This window comes from Mus musculus, chromosome 1 (genome assembly GCF_000001635.26).
Source record: "Mus musculus strain C57BL/6J chromosome 1, GRCm38.p6 C57BL/6J".
NCBI classification, from domain to species: Eukaryota; Metazoa; Chordata; class Mammalia; order Rodentia; family Muridae; genus Mus; species Mus musculus.
The window spans coordinates 57200008-57218212 of record NC_000067.6 but is presented as its reverse complement, the minus strand read 5'-3'; the positions used below and the strand labels follow the sequence as shown (position 1 = coordinate 57218212).

Below are 18205 nucleotides of genomic sequence, written 5' to 3'. Positions count from 1 at the left end.
GGTCCACTCAGCTTGAAATACCTCGCTAATGATAATGGACTCCCACAGTCTGAGGCCCTGTAATCACCCACCCACCCCCTCAGACAGATGTTGAATGGATGGTCACCAGAAGGGTTGTTTCGACCATATCTTTCCGTCATGTCTTGTCCCTTTCTCTTTTGGGCCCCATTTCAAATAACAAATAGGGAACCGGATGTTCCTGTATCCCTGGCTCTGAAAATATACGGGCAGCTTCAAAGTCCCGTGATTAGGGAACCGTATTAGTTATCCATAGAGTCTCTCGTTCGAAATACACCAAGCTCTTTGGAAAGCTGGCAGCACCAGCCCAGTCCCATTAATTCTCACTGTGCTCCTGTGAGGGAAGCAGGTGGCTCTCATTATTTGGGCTATTTTGCAGATGGAGAGAGAGAGGCGGAGGGACGTTAAGTGTGGCAACCACTTCACATGGATGAGCTGGGAACAGAAGTGGCATTGGGCCTTCAAGGTTATAAGGGCTCCTGAGAGTTGGGAAAGATCCATCTGAGTGTCTCTGGAAAACAGGTGGGGGTCATGGAGATGAGCGTGGGAAGCCTAAACCTCCTGCCCTTTATAAGGGAGGAACCATCACTGGTTTCATGTGCATTGCTGATTGGTAGCACTTACAGTAATTGCACAGAATGGCAAAAGGGGGTGGCAAAGGGTGTCGAGGTGAAAAAGACAGCTTGTCTAAGCTTGCTCCCTAATCTTGGATAAACAGAATATTTGCAGACAAATATGGTGGTTGTTTTTATTCCAAGACTCAGAATTTTGGGAAGGCAATGTGTGGCCAGCATTGACTGTAGAGATCTACCCACATCAAGTTTGGCAGGGTCCCTCCCCTTCTCCTTTGGCCTCTGCAGTGCTGATGTGATTGACATTTCGTTAGCTCTCTCTGGATTCTGGTGTCCTCCATGTTGCACAGCATCCCTAGGTACCTGTGACTTTTATTCTCCTGCTCGAGTTGTCATCTTGGAGGCGTACTGCCTCTGTCTGCCATCCTAGACCTAGCCCTGGAAGCCTCTAGCCTTGGTACAATGTAATTTAGGCCTAGAATGGTTTCAGCTCTGAGACTTACTGCTGAATAAGTTCACCCTCTCTTTTTCTTTCTCATCTCTGGCTGACTGGTTAACTCAGCTGTTGACTTGAAACTTCTCTCTGTGCTAACTGACTCAAACTGGCTTCTTTCCGTTCCTACTGAATTGCTCCACTTGGCCTCATGCTAAATCTAGCAATCTGTTCTAATATTCTGGCTCATTCTCTGTCCTCTTCTGTCTTCACTGGTGTATAGCTTGTTCTCTCTTTAACCTGTCTCTGTAAAACTCTGCCTGTAAAATTTCTTCCTCTCTCTCCCTGCACTGCCCCTCAAGTAGCTCCCCTTTCCTCTCTCTCTTCTCGTGAGAATCGGACATAGCCTATTCTGCCAAATCTTTCTCTGATTTGTCACTTTGTCTGCCACTCAATTAGGTATCACTTTTAAACATGGGAGCTTCCTCTATAAACTAACTTTCCAAGTTTGTTGTTTGGAATTAAAGGTGTGTGCTAGAAGCATGCCTGTATTCTAACTAGCAGGATCAAAGGTATGCGCTAAAGGCTGGGCCACACCATAGCTAGAAACACTATCTTTGGATTCACTGTGTGATCAAGTATTCTGCAACACCCCTACTTCTCACTCTCCATGTAATGACAGTCAAAGTTTGGTTAGAGCCAGTTTTGTGGGAGTGAAGGAGCAACAATCAGGGCCTTTTCAATTACTCTGGGAATTCGACTTTTCCCACCTGACTTTTGGTGTACAGACTAGCCAGGGGAAGTTACCAATCTGGGAAGAACTGGAGAATCTAGGGAGTGCTTGAATTGGAAACGAGGTAGATATTGTGGGTCGTTTACTTGTGGCTCTGTTGCTGCTTCTCTGGGGCCAATGAAATGGTCATTTTCCCTAAAAAATACAAAACCTGTGGGCTGTGTGCAATGTCTGCTGGAGTCTGTGGCCAGCTTTCTCAACACTAAAGTTTGGGCCAAAAAAGCAGGTGCCACCCAGAATTGGTAAAAATCAAATGAATCAGCTCATAGAAAGCACTTCACTGTCTAGTGACAGTGAACAGGGGCAAACCTCAGCATTTTAGCCGTAAGGGTTGGAGTATAACCTGGTTTTAATAGCATAGTTTATTTCAGACATGACCTGACTAAACCAAACAGCCAGTTTCATTTGCATGGTGCTATGGTTTGAATGTGGTCTGTCCTCTCTAAATGTAATGTTGAAACTTAATCTCCATTATGAGAAATTAAGAAGTGGGATTAGACAGGTCTTGATTAGGGCTCTGTCATCATGGATGGATTAATGGGTTACTGGGTTAAGGGTTATCTCTGGAGTAGGTGTGCCATGAAAGCCATCTAGGCAAGATCTCTTACCATTTTGATGCTGTGTTGTTTCTGGACTCTGTCAGGCAGAAGGCCACTGCTAAGTATATGTGACCCCTTAACTGTGAACAAAAACCACGAGCTCCTCTTCTTTAGAATTTACCTGGAGTGTGGCATTGTGTTATTAACAATAAAAAATGAAATTTTCTCCTCATTAAGAGAGCAAAATTAATCACCATGACCCTTTTACCTCACAGAACATTTTTTTTTTTATTAAATTGGCTGGAATAATTTGTGAACTCTTAAATGAGGAATGAGAGTGAGATGGGGTGTAGGCAGATGCTGGGGAGAAGGCAAGGCAGCCCCTTGGTTTCTACAAAGTTCTACAATCATCTGGCACGGCTGGGCTGAGCTCTGCATTCAGTAAAAATAACCCGAGGGGAAGAATAATGGTTCAGATATGCCACAGTCTGGTATTGATGGCAGATAACTGGCTAAGTTGATTGCTAAGATGTCATAAACTCTCTGCAAAATGGTCCTCTAGACTTGGCTATCACAATTCCCTTATCTCTGTTGTACTTTACACACATCTGTCACCAGTATGCATCTGCTACAGGGAGAAAACAACGGTAAGGTCTTCTCTCAGGAAGCAGGAAGGCCTTGGCTGAGGAAAATCAGGTCACCATGAGAAGAGCCAAGTGTGGCTCACGTGACAAAAGAATCTCTTTAATTAGGAGGAAAAGTTGAGTTGAGTCTTCATGAAGAAGCCAGTGTTAACCAGGAAGCCTTTCAAAGGGAGGGACAAGCAGGGACTGATATAGCCAGGGAGACTCTGAGTGGACAAGGACCTGGGTGACTTCTGAGGGATAATGAAGGGCTGAGAAAGGCTGCCAGGTCCCAGCTCTTATAAGTTTTCCATTGTGCAAAGACGTCTGGATCTTATCCTGTAAACCAGAGGGCTCTGGAAGCAGCAGAGAGAGGAGACCTTTTTTTCGACCTTCATGCTCACCCAAATACCAGGTCAGCTGGGGATTGAAGGATGGCCACCATAGACGAGGTACAACATACTCCTGGGGGGAGTCTGGTAAATTCTCTTAACGCTGCATGGCCTTTGGCCTTTCAAGCCACTTTCCTTGGTGTTGGGACACATGAAGGCTTTCAGCAAATATGAGAAGGTTTAGAGAACTTGATGCATAAAGGTTGCACTGGGCTAAAGTGCCACTCCCCAGGCAGTATTTAGACAGCAACTGTTCCTTGGGGCTCCTTGGACACGGATGTGAGGAGAGAAGGCTGCAGCTGATTTCCCAGAGGTGGGTGTGCAGGGGAGGAAGCAGGAAGCAGCTGATGCTCCCTCTGCAGTGCCAGTGTCTCCCTGTGGGAAGCCTTCAGTAACAGCTCAGGAAAACCCATGCTCAATTTGGGAGTGAGTTCTGGCTAACATCAGTTTGAACTGGGGTGCAGTGCTAACTCAGCTGCTTGAGTAACTTCAATATTCCTTCTTACACGCAAGCTTCCAATAGCCTTTATAAGGATGACCAAATACAGGAGGGGTGACAAGGTTTTCTTTCCTTGTGGGAAGTATATTTGAAGTACTTTCAGATGGTTTAAACTGAATCAATTAAAAAAAAAAAGACCGTTTTTTTTTTTCTGACCCAATTTCTTCTTTCTTTTTCAAATTCTTGCTTACATTTCAAGAGCTGCTTTGTTCTGTTTTCCAAGTTAAAAATTCATGGAGAAGAGGAGTTTAAGAAAATGAAGACAATGTGAAATTAAATTGCAAGGGTGGGGGCAGGAGGGGGTAGAGATATTAATTAGCAATCTAGAATTAAATTAAACATGAAATAGACATTCCCAGGTCAGGAGGAGGTCTTGGGAAAGGGGAGGAGAATTTGAATGTGTGGATGTTCTTTTCTGTATAAATTTCAAATTGAATTTGGCTTTAGGTTTCTGGCAGCAGAGATGTTGTTCAGAGCACGCTGGAAAATGGAGGCTTCTCGATTCCCACTTTTAGCTCGCACCATTCTGCCGAGACAACTTCTCGCCGGCTTCAGTGAATGGCGGTGAAATGCAAATCATAACGGAGGAGAGCTGGCCTCCGGGGAAAGGGGGTCTTGGATGGTTTCCAAGGTCTGGAACACAGAGGAAAGACATATTTCTTTGTCACACACAGTAGATTCTCCCTGAGGGTTTCAGCGATGGGAAGAAATGATGGGAGGGGGGGTGGGAGTGTGGTGGTGGAACTCATTAGAACGTTCTTCTCTCAGATGAAAAGCCAAACAAAAACAAACCTCAGTGAGTGTGAACACAGGCAAGCTGGAGGCCTTGAGGCCTCTCACAGCACACGCCATACAGCACGGTTATCACCCGGGCTGCCGAGTCGTGGACAGCTCTGTGACCTCCCTCTGTGACCCCTGGGCAGACACGTGTATGGATTTACCATGCAATTTGACCTGGTATAGGAAAGATGTCAAGCAAGCCTGCAATGAAGATTCTGTGTCCAGGAGAATTCAAAAGACATATTCTCAGGCTCAGTTCCTTTGAATATTTAAATCCATGCATATACAGAGGGGGAATTAAATCCACGTGTTTCTGATTTGTCTACACTTAATTCATCAAGTTCTATAAGTTCTATAAGAATCATTTGATATATATATATATATATATATATATATATATATATATATATATATATATCCTTATTTGAAACAGGATGTTGCTTGTGTCCATAACAGCCAAAAAGGAAAATAGAGAAACCTAGAAAATGTCTGAATCTGAACTTACAACCCAGAGTTGTGAGGCAGGGGAAGTAGTGGGAGGCCAGTGAGGAGCACCACAATTTGGCAGAACTGTGAAATAGTCTCCTGCTGTCAGTTATAGAGCTAGGACGATTCTCCCCGTCTGAGTTTCTCAGGAAAAGCTCATGTATAGGACACCATGCGTGCTGGCAGTCTTTGCCACATATCTGCTTGTAATCCTCTGTGGAGTTTTCCCCCACGGTCTCATTCTTGAGTGTTCCGAACTTCACGCAGGTCTTCATTAGGACCAGGGCCCTGTGCAGTAAGAATACAATACATTTCAAAACCAGCTTGGTGCTCCGTAGATAAACTCCAGTGATTTTTTTTTCAAATACAATGTTAACTCTCACACAAAACCAGTTTTTGTGCTGCTTGGCCTGGTACAAGGTGCTGCTCTCCTCTCAGGGCTCCAAGAATGTGGCGTGGATGTTTCTCGTTACCTGTGCAAGAGAGCAGCCAGAGGTGCTTTGCCCGATGTGATGTTCAGATTAGCTCAGCCCTTCACGATTAGACCAAGAGCCGATTCCTTCCTTGGCTGGAAGACCAATCTGAAGAAGCTTCTCTAAGTGGAGATGAACCCTGTTCAAAACCTCCTCCACCCCCACTGCCACCACCGTCGCCATGATAGCTCTGCAAGGGGTGAGTTTCCAAGATGACAAAATGATCCATTAGACTTTCGAGAGAATGCAAGATGAGGGGTGAGGAGCCCTGGGCTCCAGCATCCCTCTCTTGCTTTAACTTAGACCTGTGACACTGACAGTCGTCTACTGGGTTTAATAGAAGAAAGACAAGGTGTTTTATCTTCACACACAGTTGGAAATATGATGAAGGTGATTGCCGGGTTTGGTTGTTTTTTTTTTTTTTTTTTTTTTTTTAGCTTTGACAGATGCGCCTCTCACCCCTGTAAGTTCACATTCCCGCTGCCCACTTGTTTATGTTACTATGTATGTTTTAGACAAAAATACAAGTTGGCTTTTAGACATTTTCAGAAAACACTGCTTTGAACCAGGGATAGAAATTTGATTGAGACTTTCTATAGACAAAAATAAAATAATTACAGGGTGAATTTAGTGCTCTGGCTTTTGAGTTCATGCTTGTAACTCCTACCCAAGGTCCCTGATCAGCATGCAATGTGCATTTCACTGCCATGACCTTTGCTGGTTTTTTTTTTTTTTTTTTTTTTTTTTTTTTGGTCTGAACCAGGCGCGATTGAGTTTTAAGAGATCAGCCAAGAGAGGTCCCTGAGGAGAAGGAAGGGGGAATTGTGTTTGTGTTCTTTCTGCCAATACAGGGCTTACGTAGAAACCAAGAATCTGATGCCTTTGCGCTTGGCACTTTGCTCTCTGGTAACTTCTCTGTCTTCCAGACTCTTGGAAACCTCCCCTTGCTCTTTGCCTTGATAGGATGTGTGTGGATGCCACTGGGCACGGAAGCTCCTGTTGTCTCTCTTCCTCTCAAGCAAGCTTCTGTGGGTAACATGGAGTATTGGTGATGTTATTCATTTAAGAAAATGAGGGGAAAAGATGAGAATGTGGTTGGAACGGAAACCTGTCATTGGGTAGGAAATAGCACACTGTAAAATCTAAAGAGCAGTGTTACAATGAGATAAACAGAAACCCAGCTTGATTAAAAGATATTTAATTATAAGGGCTTATACTAGAATGTAACTTCTATGACGATGGAGACTTTTGCTTTTTTTTTTTTTCAATGTCCCAGCTCCCTGGAACAGTGCCTGGCACATAATAAGCCAATAAATATTCATTGAATGAATGAGTGGAAGGATAAAACCGGGCACAGCCATGGTGTGACAGTCTGTCAGGCAAAGTGGTAGACTGATATGTGGGGAAATAGAGGCAAGAAGGCCTCCACAGCATGCTGTAAAACCTGGAGCCTGGACCTCTGGGTGGCCATGCTGTAACTGTGAGTCTAGGGATGAGGCTAGTGAGGGTAAGTGTGACATCACCAGGACCTCTCATGGAACAAGATGGTATTCTTGTCCTTGATGTATCCAAAGACCTGAGGTTGGGATACCATGGGCAGCTCAAGCCTTTGTGTCTAAAATGGTTGGCTGCTGAAGGTTGCCATATGTTAAGTGAGAGGTATTTCGAGCTTCTCCTTCAGCTCATAAAAGACGGAGTAACAAGAGTGGTGGGCACACTTTGGAAGCCACCATGCTAACTACGGGGTGTGTATTAGTCTTGCCTGATTGCTACGACAGAAACCCACAGACTGGGTGGTGCACCTAGAGACATTCATTCTCTCACCATTCTAGAAGCTGGCAGTCTAGGAGCAAGATATTTATGGGGTTGGTTTTTCCTGAGGACACTTCCTGGCTTACAGATGGGACCTTTTCTTGTCTGTCACAAGAGGCTAACCATCCATGACACTGGGATCTCTTCGTTGTTATTATAACACGGTGATAATGGACTCAGACCTTACCCTGTAGCCTCATCTAACATGAACCACCCTCTAGAGGCCCATTTCTACTAAGGCTATCGATTCAATGTATGAATACTGAGGGGACAGAATTCAGGCCCTAACATGGGATCAGTCTGTCCTCAGGGTAAGTGGAAATGGCAGCATTGGGGGACATGTCTGAAGCCACAGCAATGGTGTTGGTTGTTGAAAATGGAGGCTCTTGTGTGAAGAGGATGTCTTGTCTCTGATCTCTGGCAATTTGAAGTACCATTTACAGATATGAAACTGAAACATCAGGCATGTCACAACACACACACACACACACACACACACACACACACACACACAAAGCTTGAGTCCTGCTTTGTGGTTGATAAGCCTAGCAGCAGGCATGTTGAGTAGGAAAAGAGCCAGCCTATTTCTTTATACAGCTATTTTCAAAGGCTATAGCTGCTCTTGGGCTCTCAAGTTCTTAGGCAAACCACTAAAAATGCAAATTATTTACCAGCCATGTCAGCATTCTTGGGAGGAATTTTTATTACATTCAACATTGAAAGTATCATGCCAGAAATAGGGTTCGAGGGACTCTGGCAAATCTATACCCTTATTTTATTAACACAGCTCTATAGTACCAGAGAAGCTGAAGCTAGCTTAGTGCCTTGAAGCCTGTCAGAGGCAAAAGCACCAGAACCATACAGCACTTGACTTTGTGGAAGCTCCTGGAACCTCGAATGGAGGCTTCTACTTGGTGTCCACGAGGGCTCACCGGGCTCTTATGCTTGCCTTTTTGTGGTCCTCAATTAATTAAATGGATGATATGTTCAATGTCTGCGTCCTCTGGACCTGTTCACAAAAGAGAAAATTGTGTCATCCTATCTCGGGGAGTCAAACCAATATTCCTGAAAGGGGCACACTCCATTTTGCAAGGCAGCTAAGAGTCTGGTCACCTTCTACAAGCCTTTGGGTTTCTTGGAGTCTTTTGAGTGTCTTTGGGGTCAGATCTGGACTTAAGCCAGTTTTGTTCCTAACTGTGCAACCTTCAGCAGCCACTGGGCTCATGACTCCTCTGTTTTCCCCTTGTGTATACCTCAGGGTTGGGCACAGATACATGCTGGCTTTGGAGCGGTCACTGTGGTTATTGTCAACCATGTGACACTCCCCAGTACTGTTACAAACAGCTGGTGTTGACACCCCAGTAACTCCGGGTGACAGACAGCAGAAGGCTGGCTCAGAGATTAGCCTCCAGCTGGCCCTGGAGGTAAACCCTGAAGGTATAGCATAAATAACAGTTCCAATCTTCTTTATAAAATGCTCTCTTATTCCCCCTAAGATCCTGACATTTGGATTTCTGTCAGACCCATTTGTGGTTCTCCATGATCAGCCAGTACTACTGTATAAAGAATTCTCCCTCTACCTTGAAGTAGTGGAGAAAAAGTCTAACTGTGGCCTCTGCACTTGAGTTTTTCTATTTTTTTTTTAAACATTTCATCATATAGGAACCAAGAAAAAGTTTTGAGTAGACATCCCAGCTCTGCATCAATTTCTGAGTGACTAAACATGTTTGTGTTTCCTTTCTGTTGGGTGGAGATGACGGCATCCTTGCATCATAGTCTCATGGTGATCAATGAGCTATTCCGTGAAAGATGCTCCTCTTGCTGCTCACAGCACACAGTAAGCACTCAACAGAGATTATCATGATTAATACCAACGCATATAAGAGAAAATCGCATTACTTTTGACTGCTTTTAGATGAAAAGGAGTGAAATCAAGGAGAGAATCTCAGAACGGAATTTTTCCATACCGACCCATGAACGCAGCAGGCATGGGGTAAGTTCCAAGGACAGAGGTACAGGGAGAGCAGGCTGTGTGTCTCGGTGCACAGAATATCAGGCTGCGCCTAGCCTAACATGACTCCACTTTATAAAGCAACAAATCTGACCCGAATTACTCTCTTTTGAGTGTAAGTGCCAAAAAACAATGACTCTACATCTTGTTTGTGCGCATAAACAGCTACCATCTGCCAACACCAGGAGGCACAAACTGATAAATAATTTATTTGTGCCAATAAATTATGACACCTGAAAATATACCAAGACATATCAGAACCACGTGACATATGAGCCTATTAATCACCCCAGATGGAAACTCCGCACCTGAGACTGAAAGAAGGGCTACCCGTGACCAAAAGAGCAGACACGCCCACCAGTCACCTGGGCAAGTCCTCAGCTGTGTCCAGAAAGTGCTGAAGGCAAAAGTCTTGATCTGTTCTTGGCTACAGCCCAGGTGCAGTTTCTCCTGCCCGTGACACTCAGCCCACTTCAGACTGACCCTTAAGGGGCCTGTCACCCAAACCTGACTTTGATAACTATGTCTGCACAGCTCGTACCCACAGGACATTTCTATTTGGTCCTCTGCAGACTTCTTCTGAGCACAGTTCTCTCTCCCTGACTTCAGGATATCCTCTCTGAACTCTGCAGCCTCCATAGACCTCTCTTTGTAATCCTTTAACCCTGTGCTTGTAAATCTTGTGGAATGTTAACATATGATTTGAGAGTTAACTTTAGTAATTAAGATTGGAATAAAAGAATCCGAGTTTGCCAGTGGCCAGCTATCAAGGGAAATTGGGACCACTTTGGTAAATTACAGCCAACAAACAGATAGAGCCTGTGAATTTATTGGTTAGTCAATGAATTCTGGAAATTCATTGTATGGAGAAGACACAAATGTGTAGAAAGACACAGGCATGCCCATCAATGTTTGTGACATAACACTCAGGATATGCAGCTTATCCATGGGAGATACATTCTAGGATGGTCTGCATTTTCAGAGGCCATATCAATACTTACATGCATATACTTATAATAACACTCAGTTTATAAGTTAGGCACCATAAGAGATTGACAACAGTAACTACTAAAAAAAAGGACCATTATAACAGTGCACTGCAGTAAAGGCGAGGCAGATGTGGTTTCTTCCTGTGTCTTGTTATGCTTCTTGCTGTGTTCTCCTTGTGATAATATGAGATGATAAAATCCCTGAGTGACAAGACAAACGAGGACAGTGACATTGTCATTGATATATCCCGCTGTGCTACTATATAAAGATGATTGGAACCAAAGCACAGGGCACCGTAACAACCTGTCTGGTAACAAAAGCCTGCCAGCTAACCAAGAGGGCGATACATACAGCATGGATGATGGAGCCCGGCTGCCCCTCTAGGTGGAGTAGACAGACTGTCGCGAGAGTTCAACAGAACAGCACACAGCCTCTCAATTTCAAACACAGGAATTGTGTGTGTGTGTGTGTGTTTATGAAAGTTTTCAACAATGTTTTGGGATCACAGCTGACATTTCCTTGACACCCCAGAGAGAAGGGAGGGAAGCAAAGACAATTCTGATTAAAATATAAAATGTTGTTGGTCAGATGACTTCTATAGGGAATTTAGCAAAAAATTGGGTGTATATTCACTAGGCATTTTTTGCTTGCTCAGCACAATTCTCTTGCTCTGTCTCTCCCTCCCCTTCTTCCCCTCCCTCCCCTTGCTCCCCTCCCTGCCCTGAGTGTGACTTTGGAGAGCGTTTTGGTAGTTGAGGGAGATGGGAGGAGAGAATTCAAAGAGCAGTTTATTAATTCACAGGCTTACAGGCAGAATGAGTGCAGGGTCTGGGGTACCCATTGGCTTCTTGAACATATGACAGTTAATTCTCTATAATTCTGAATTTTCTAGCTTATAAAGAAGAGATAAATGCTGTGTCAAAAAAAAAAAAAAAAGCCAAGATGGTGAGTCACTCTAGAGGTAGCCTGTGTTGTAAAGAACAGGTCCTGGATGACCTCGGAATCTGGAGCAATGGGCACCTGATGACATGTGCCAATGTTAGCTGTCGCCAGCAGCCCTGCCTTCCAGCAGCATGGAGTGAGTTTTGGCTCAGTGTGCCTGTTTATGCCTGGGATTTTAAAGTCAAGAGCTTGGCTCCCTTCCCTTCCCTGCCAGGAGGTTCTCCAGTGGTGATTGTTAGGATCTACTAAGTACCTCCTCTCAAAGTTGTTGAAGGAGGCTTCCTATATGCTCAGTTAAAGGTATCACCTTTGCAGGAGTGGACGGTGATCTGGGAGTGCCTGGTTTCCAGATAGAAGTGGGGATGGTGGGATGGTACCTCGTAGGGTGTCCTTGTGGAGTTCTGTTTCTGGGTGATTACATTATTCATGATGAAGATAACGCTGCCTGCCTGCCTGCCTGCCGCCTTAATGTCCCTGCCATTTTGTTTTATGGGAGTGTTTTTGTTCTAATGTCACCCTCTTAGAACATCTTGGATTCCTTGGCTTGGGAACTCCCAGTGAAACTCAGGCTGCAAAGGCAGGGGACAGGCCCTGGATGGGTGCCGCGGTGGCTTGTAGGAGCTCTCTAAAATCTCCAGTTTGGCTCAGGTATTCGTTTTGTCTTTGGATGCCTTGCCCAACTACAGTCAAACCGAAATCTTTCAAAACCTTCTTCAGAGTTTCCTCTTCCCTGTGTCTTGTCATCGGAGCTTCTAGGCTAGAGAGGTTTTCTTCTCTGTGCCTTTTACTTCAATGTATTTTTGCCTCTGGTGATAGTTCATTAAAACGACTTAGCAACAATGGTAAAATAAAACGAATCGTCTTGCCTCCCAGTAGTAATTTTTTGTAGTCATAATTTTTCTGAACTGACAAATAAGTTTAAAAACTAAAATTACCCCCCACCCACATCCCCTTGTTATACAAAGGTGGGTGATTTTCACCTTCCAGCCAAGTTCGTCTGGCAGCAATGTGCCTTATGGACAGCAGGGGGCAGTGTTCATCTTTAAATAGTATGAGCCAAGCAGGCGCTCTCCCAGAGCCGCCAAACACCCTTGGTGTCCAAGGAGACTGGGCCCCCAGAGCAAACACTGGATTCTTTCAAACACAGATTTCCTGAATACAAATCTTATGGCCTGGTATGTCTAGATTTGCATTGATTTGTGACATTAAAACAAAAGCACTCCCATAAAACGAAATGACAGGGACATTAAGGCAGCAGGCAGCGTTATCTTCATCGTGAGTAATGTAATCACTTAGGGCTGTTGGGTCCGTCACCCAGAAACTGAAAAGCAGCCTGGGGTTATCAGAGGAGCTAACCTGGGAGTTTTGTTTCTCTTTCATCTTGCTTCTTGTCATCACCCAAAAGGGCAGATCAAAGAACTCTTGTCCGAGCAAGGAAATCCCCTGACCTGGGGACCCTTCATTCACTCTTCCAGAGCAGGAGCAGGCAAGCAGTCCACTATGTGGTGACTTGAATTTTGAACAACAACAACAAAAAGCTAGAATTATGACACATTTGTCACTCAACTTTTGAACAGTCGGGTAGTAGACATTAAGCTTAATATGATCAAGATTTGGGGCAGGGAAGTGGAGGTGGGGGTGGGGGTGCACTGTAGACATCTTTAAAGCTTTAGTGCCCTGTGGAAAGCAACTGCGAAGAGGTAGAGAGGAAGGAGACTGCTTGGCCTCAGAGCCACCTGGAGGCAGGCAGTGACATCTCTGAATAGGGTGAAGTGTCCTGTCTCCTGTCATGTGCCTTCCACTCCCCTGTTTCGGCTGAAGCCTGGACTCCTCTTCGAATATTCAGTCCCTACTTTATTCGGTGGGGAATATAAGGAAATTATTTAGGGTTACCTGTTTTTCCAAATTTGGGGGATTTAATTTTCTTTCCAGAACATGTCCCCACTGTCTTCCTACACTGTGCTTCATGTGACCTACAGTTTCTTGCAGTGTGTGACACATTTTATTATGCCGTTACAAAATCTAACTGAAATATCTGGGCATGGTGTGTTGACAAAGGCTTCAGGATCCTTCAAGATACTGGAAAGAAAGGGCCTTAAGGGAGGGAGGGAGGGAGGGGAAGGGAAGGGAAGTGAGGAAGAGAGGGGAGGGAGGAGAAGAGAGGGAAGGGGGGAGGGGAGGTAATTTAGCAGATACCTTCTCTTGCTTTCCTCAATTGCTATTATTTGTCCTTGGATTCAGCTTCAAGCTGTAGCAGCTGTGCTGTGAGTCAGACTTCCTTCAGAGCTAAGGGATTCAAAGCCCTGCGATTCTGGACACAGGTAAGTGCACAATTAGTCATCTGACCTTGAGCTGTGTTTCACAATCCCCTGTCCAGCGTTAAGGCTGCATATGTGTGTGTTTAATGAGTAAGACCCATAAGGTTTGGAAAAGGCAAAGCAACACCCTAGATTTATATATTCCATTAAACATGATCTTCGCAGGCTAATTAGTTAGTAATTTCACCCTTGCTTGTAATATAAACCATTTTATGCTCAATAATAATAAAATCTATGTAAACCAGGCTCTTTATTAATAAACATTATGTGCTTCTGGCTTTCAAATAAAATAATGCTCCCCGTGCTCTCCCCCTTATCATGCCTAGACTAATCACCCAGTAAAAATCAAACAACTAAAACACTGTTTTTTATCTCATGCTGTAGAAAAACAATACAGGGACATCCACAGCCTCAGGACTAGACACGAACCAGAGAAAGCTGGGCTGGGGAGAGATCCAAATTGTTATTTCAGTGTTTGGTATTGAGAAACTTGGAGGCTCTGAGGAGTGGGGAAGTATTTTTAATAATCAGGGAGCACTACTGAATCCAGAGAGCACTGATAAATCCAGGGAGCACTGCTGAATCCAGGGAGCACCAATGAATTCAGGAAGCACTGCTGAATTCAGAGAGCACTACTGTATCCAGGGAGCACTGCTGAATCTAGGGAGCACTACTGAATCCAGTTGAAGGAGATACCCCTGACTGCCTCATGCTCATCAGTTCTCCAAGGCTCCTAAAAATCCAAGGGAACAGTGAATAGAGACAATGCTGGGATGGTGTGGCAGCAGGTCCATGTAGGCATTTGAAGCAGTCCCTGTATGGGTTAGGTTAGGTACCTGGAGTTCGCTGGCCTACAAAACTGGCTGGACATGAGGCTCTAGGACATCACCTATCCCTGCCTCCTGAAGGCTGGGATTACATGTGTGAACTAGCCCATCTGGCTCTCATGTGATTGCTGAGAATCTGTCCTCAGTGACTGGGGCTTCTATGGCAAACACTTCACTAACTGAAGCATTCCACCAGCTCTGGGTGCCTTCTCTTATTTCTTTTTGTTTTTCTGAGCCCATGTAGTCCAGGTTGGCTTCAGACATATAGTATGGCTGAGGCTGAGCTCAAGCTTCCTGGTTCTCTGTCGGAAGTGCTGGGCTGGAGGACGTGTGCGACCACACTGAGTTTAGGCGATGCTGGGGGTTGAAGCCCAGGCTCTGTACATGCTAACAAGCACTTACTGAGCTACACCCACAGCCCTTGTGAGCGTCTGACAACTGCAAATGTTGGTAGAATATGAACTACTCAATGTACATCGATAGCTGGGAGTTGGGTGGAGCCCACTGAGAATATAATGTGAGACCCATCATTCAAAAGTCAGAGCTTGGGGCCACATGCAGGACCCCAAGAGATGGTGCAGGGAGTGAGGCCAGTGAGCAGGCTCTGCCCTCAGAGGGCACCACGCCTCAGCTTAGCACACTAAAAATCTTCCTCTGTATATTTTGGTTCACTAAGAGACCTCTTGTTTTAATCAACAAGAATAGCTCTGCTCATCTTAGAGAAGATATGACTATTTTCAATAGGATTCTTCCAGGCAGATTTCCCGTCAACATTGTTCCTGTCTAATATGGTGTCTATACTTAAGAGAATACCGGAAAAATACATTTTTAAATGACAAATGGAAATGTCTTCACAGGGAGGTATATTACTCCAAATGCGAGAGCACCCAAGGCCCTGGTGGACCCTGGCTATGAAGGCTGCTGCCTGCAGTACCTGTTTATTGGGTAACAACAACAGTACAAGGGCTAATGTATTGTTTGGTGAAGCAATGATTGTGCCATTAACCTCCTAACTCACCTTTAGGGCAGGTAGGATTAGGTCGTTATTAGAACTTGAATTAGAGGTGGGTCACTTGAGGTCACACATGGCAAGTGGGAGAGGAGAGGATTGGCTCCAGGTAACACTTGGGTTGTCCACTGGCAGTGCTCTCAGACAAGGAGGGGACCCAAGATGAAGTGGCTTGGGCAATTGAGCCTATGGCCTTTCAGACATCAGAGTGCATTGAACAGGTAGCTAAACTCCCCTGGCCAGCCTGTCCTGGCTTCCCAGGTTCACTCACTATGTATTTCTGTCATGGTAGTACACCAGGAGGAAGATGGGGCTTCTAGGATGACCCCTTTGGGCTAAATTAACCCATTCAATCTGGCAGCCATTCCAATGGGTCAAAAAGCAAATTCATCTGGGTATGAATTGGGTTTGATTGATTGGTCCTCTGAACTCTGTGATGGGAAGGAAGCTCCATCTTCGGACAGAGAGGACTTGATCTCAGATACACCGACAGTAAATAACCTTAGCCAAGTTCTTCCTATGTAAATCAGCACCAGCTGGACCATGGAGAGGGCATCTGCTGCTTCTGCAACAGTTTCATTCCTAAGACACTTAACAGACTCAACCAGGGCAACGGACACTCGGTTCTCTACACCACTGAGAGTGCTCCTGCAAGTGCTCGGGCAGAATTCTTCCATTCAGACAGTGAAGGTTAGCCTTCACATTTGTGAGTCCCAAAGTGAGCTAACAAGTCAGGTATCCCCCAAGAATTCTGGAAGAAGAAGCTGGAGGTCAGAGTGCAAAGAGGTATTTGCTGAAGGTTGGCTAAGGCAGTAAATGATCCAAGGAGACTGGAAACTCTGAAGGCTGAAACGCGGAGGAATGTTTCTAAGTGAGCAGTGGATGGTCACTCTGCTCCATAAAGATCTGAGGGATGAGTCCGTTCACCTTCATGCGTCTCTTTATTGCTGTTAAATATTTACAGATAAATGTTTAAGGGCTTGAGGGCAGGGGAAGCTTTGCTTATCAGAAACCCCCTTTTAAAAGGCAGTTAACTCTGGGCCTGGCAGACCTATGAAAATGGTTTCTGTCCCATTCACTTCTCAACAGCTGCAAAGCTAATCGGGTTGGCATGGGCCATTCTAAAGGCTTTGCCGGGAAGGAAACCTTGGAATGTACTGAATGAATTCAGGGTTGTGAAGGAAAGGGCTGACAAGGGCAAGTGTCCATGACCACACGACAGATTTGTCTGAGCTTGCGTGTCTCTGGGCCTGCTGTATTCATTCATAAATACTCAATGGCTATTTATCGAGTGTCCTCCCTTTGCCTGGTGTCATGCTAGGCATAACGACAGAGCTGAGACTCTGTCAGAGAAGACCTCTTCCTTCCCACACATCCAGTTCTGTAAGAGAACACACAGCAGTGGCATCTAGATATTCAAGTGTCAGGGCCACATGTGGAAAGGCTCTGCCCATCTCTGTGAAAGTAATTCTCACCTGCAGGGCAGGTGTGCGTTCTCCCTGCCCACCACTAAAGAGATGCCTAGGGAAAAATCAAGGGAGCATGAGATGGGATCCCATACTAATGTAAGCTATAAAATTTAATTAGTTATGTGCATGCTTAAAAAAGAGTGGTGCTCACCACTTCTATAAATCAGAGCAGCAGTTTATCCTGTAAAACATTTCTATGTATGATTAGTCTCATAAAACTGATCATTAGGTGTCTTTCACGAATGGTATTCCTGCACCAAAATGCCATGTAAACAATGTGACCCGGTGGGGGTGGGGTGCGGTGTTCTCCCCTATCTTCCCTAGAATTGTGTTGAGTCATCAAAATGAGAATTGTCCGTTGACCTGTAAACCGCCAGCTTTCTGTAGATTTCTGTAGTGGTACTTGTTAGGATGTTTAGACCTCATTCCTCCAAGATACCAGCACTTTGGAAAATTAGTTTTGTTCATCGGATTACGAAAAGAGCTTAAGCACATTTTAGTCTTCTATGGCCTCCATAGGAGGCTCAAATAATGAGACATTGTTATGGTCAGTTCCTGAATAAATGACCAAATTGAGTTGTAGTATTGGCCTCTATTCTACATCTCTTTGGGTCACGCAGGGTTTGGGAAATCTTTCAGTGTGGCTCCTGGGAGCTTTTCTGACATCTTTCACACATGTGGGTTTCAAGAAAAATTCTACCTGTGTTTTTGATTTAGTTACCCTTCAGCTTCTTGTGTTAAATTCTTCCACTGAACTTCCTTCAGCAAATGCTATTTTCTGTATGTCCCCAAGACAGAGACAGAGAGTAAATAGAATTTTAACTTTAAAACACTGCATCCTTGGGAGCCATCCATTTTGGATGCTGAAAACACTACAGTCTCTGGTGATGGCATGCCATCCAAACTTTCAAGGCCCAGAGTAAGAACATGAAAAGTGTCTGGGCTTACAGGTAAGTTCTACCATGAATAGCAACTGTGAAGGGAGATCTTTTTTCAGACAAGGAGGTATTTGAGAAAATATTGATACTCTCTAAGTTTCCTATCTATAATGCATACAATTATTAGTAGGTAATCCAAAGAAGTGATCAAATCACGTTGAAACTGATTCATCTCAAATGGATTTGGAACCCAAGAGTTAGCATGAAAGCTTTCTGTTTCCCTCCCTATCAAGTGCCACTTTGACTTTGCTTTCAAGAACTACAGCAGCTCAGGGTTCATG

General features: G+C 44.7%; 1 long non-coding RNA gene across 1 annotated transcript; it reads left to right on the top strand.

The window, feature by feature from the left end:
* The first annotated feature begins 3216 nt into the window (after positions 1-3216).
* Positions 3217-17568, top strand: BC055402 (cDNA sequence BC055402). Its single transcript, NR_037990.1, has 7 exons — positions 3217-3393; positions 4317-4500; positions 5574-5807; positions 9174-9413; positions 11314-11499; positions 13605-13684; positions 15366-17568. It is a non-coding gene; the product is annotated as a cDNA sequence BC055402 (long non-coding RNA).
* The last annotated feature ends 637 nt before the right edge of the window (positions 17569-18205 follow it).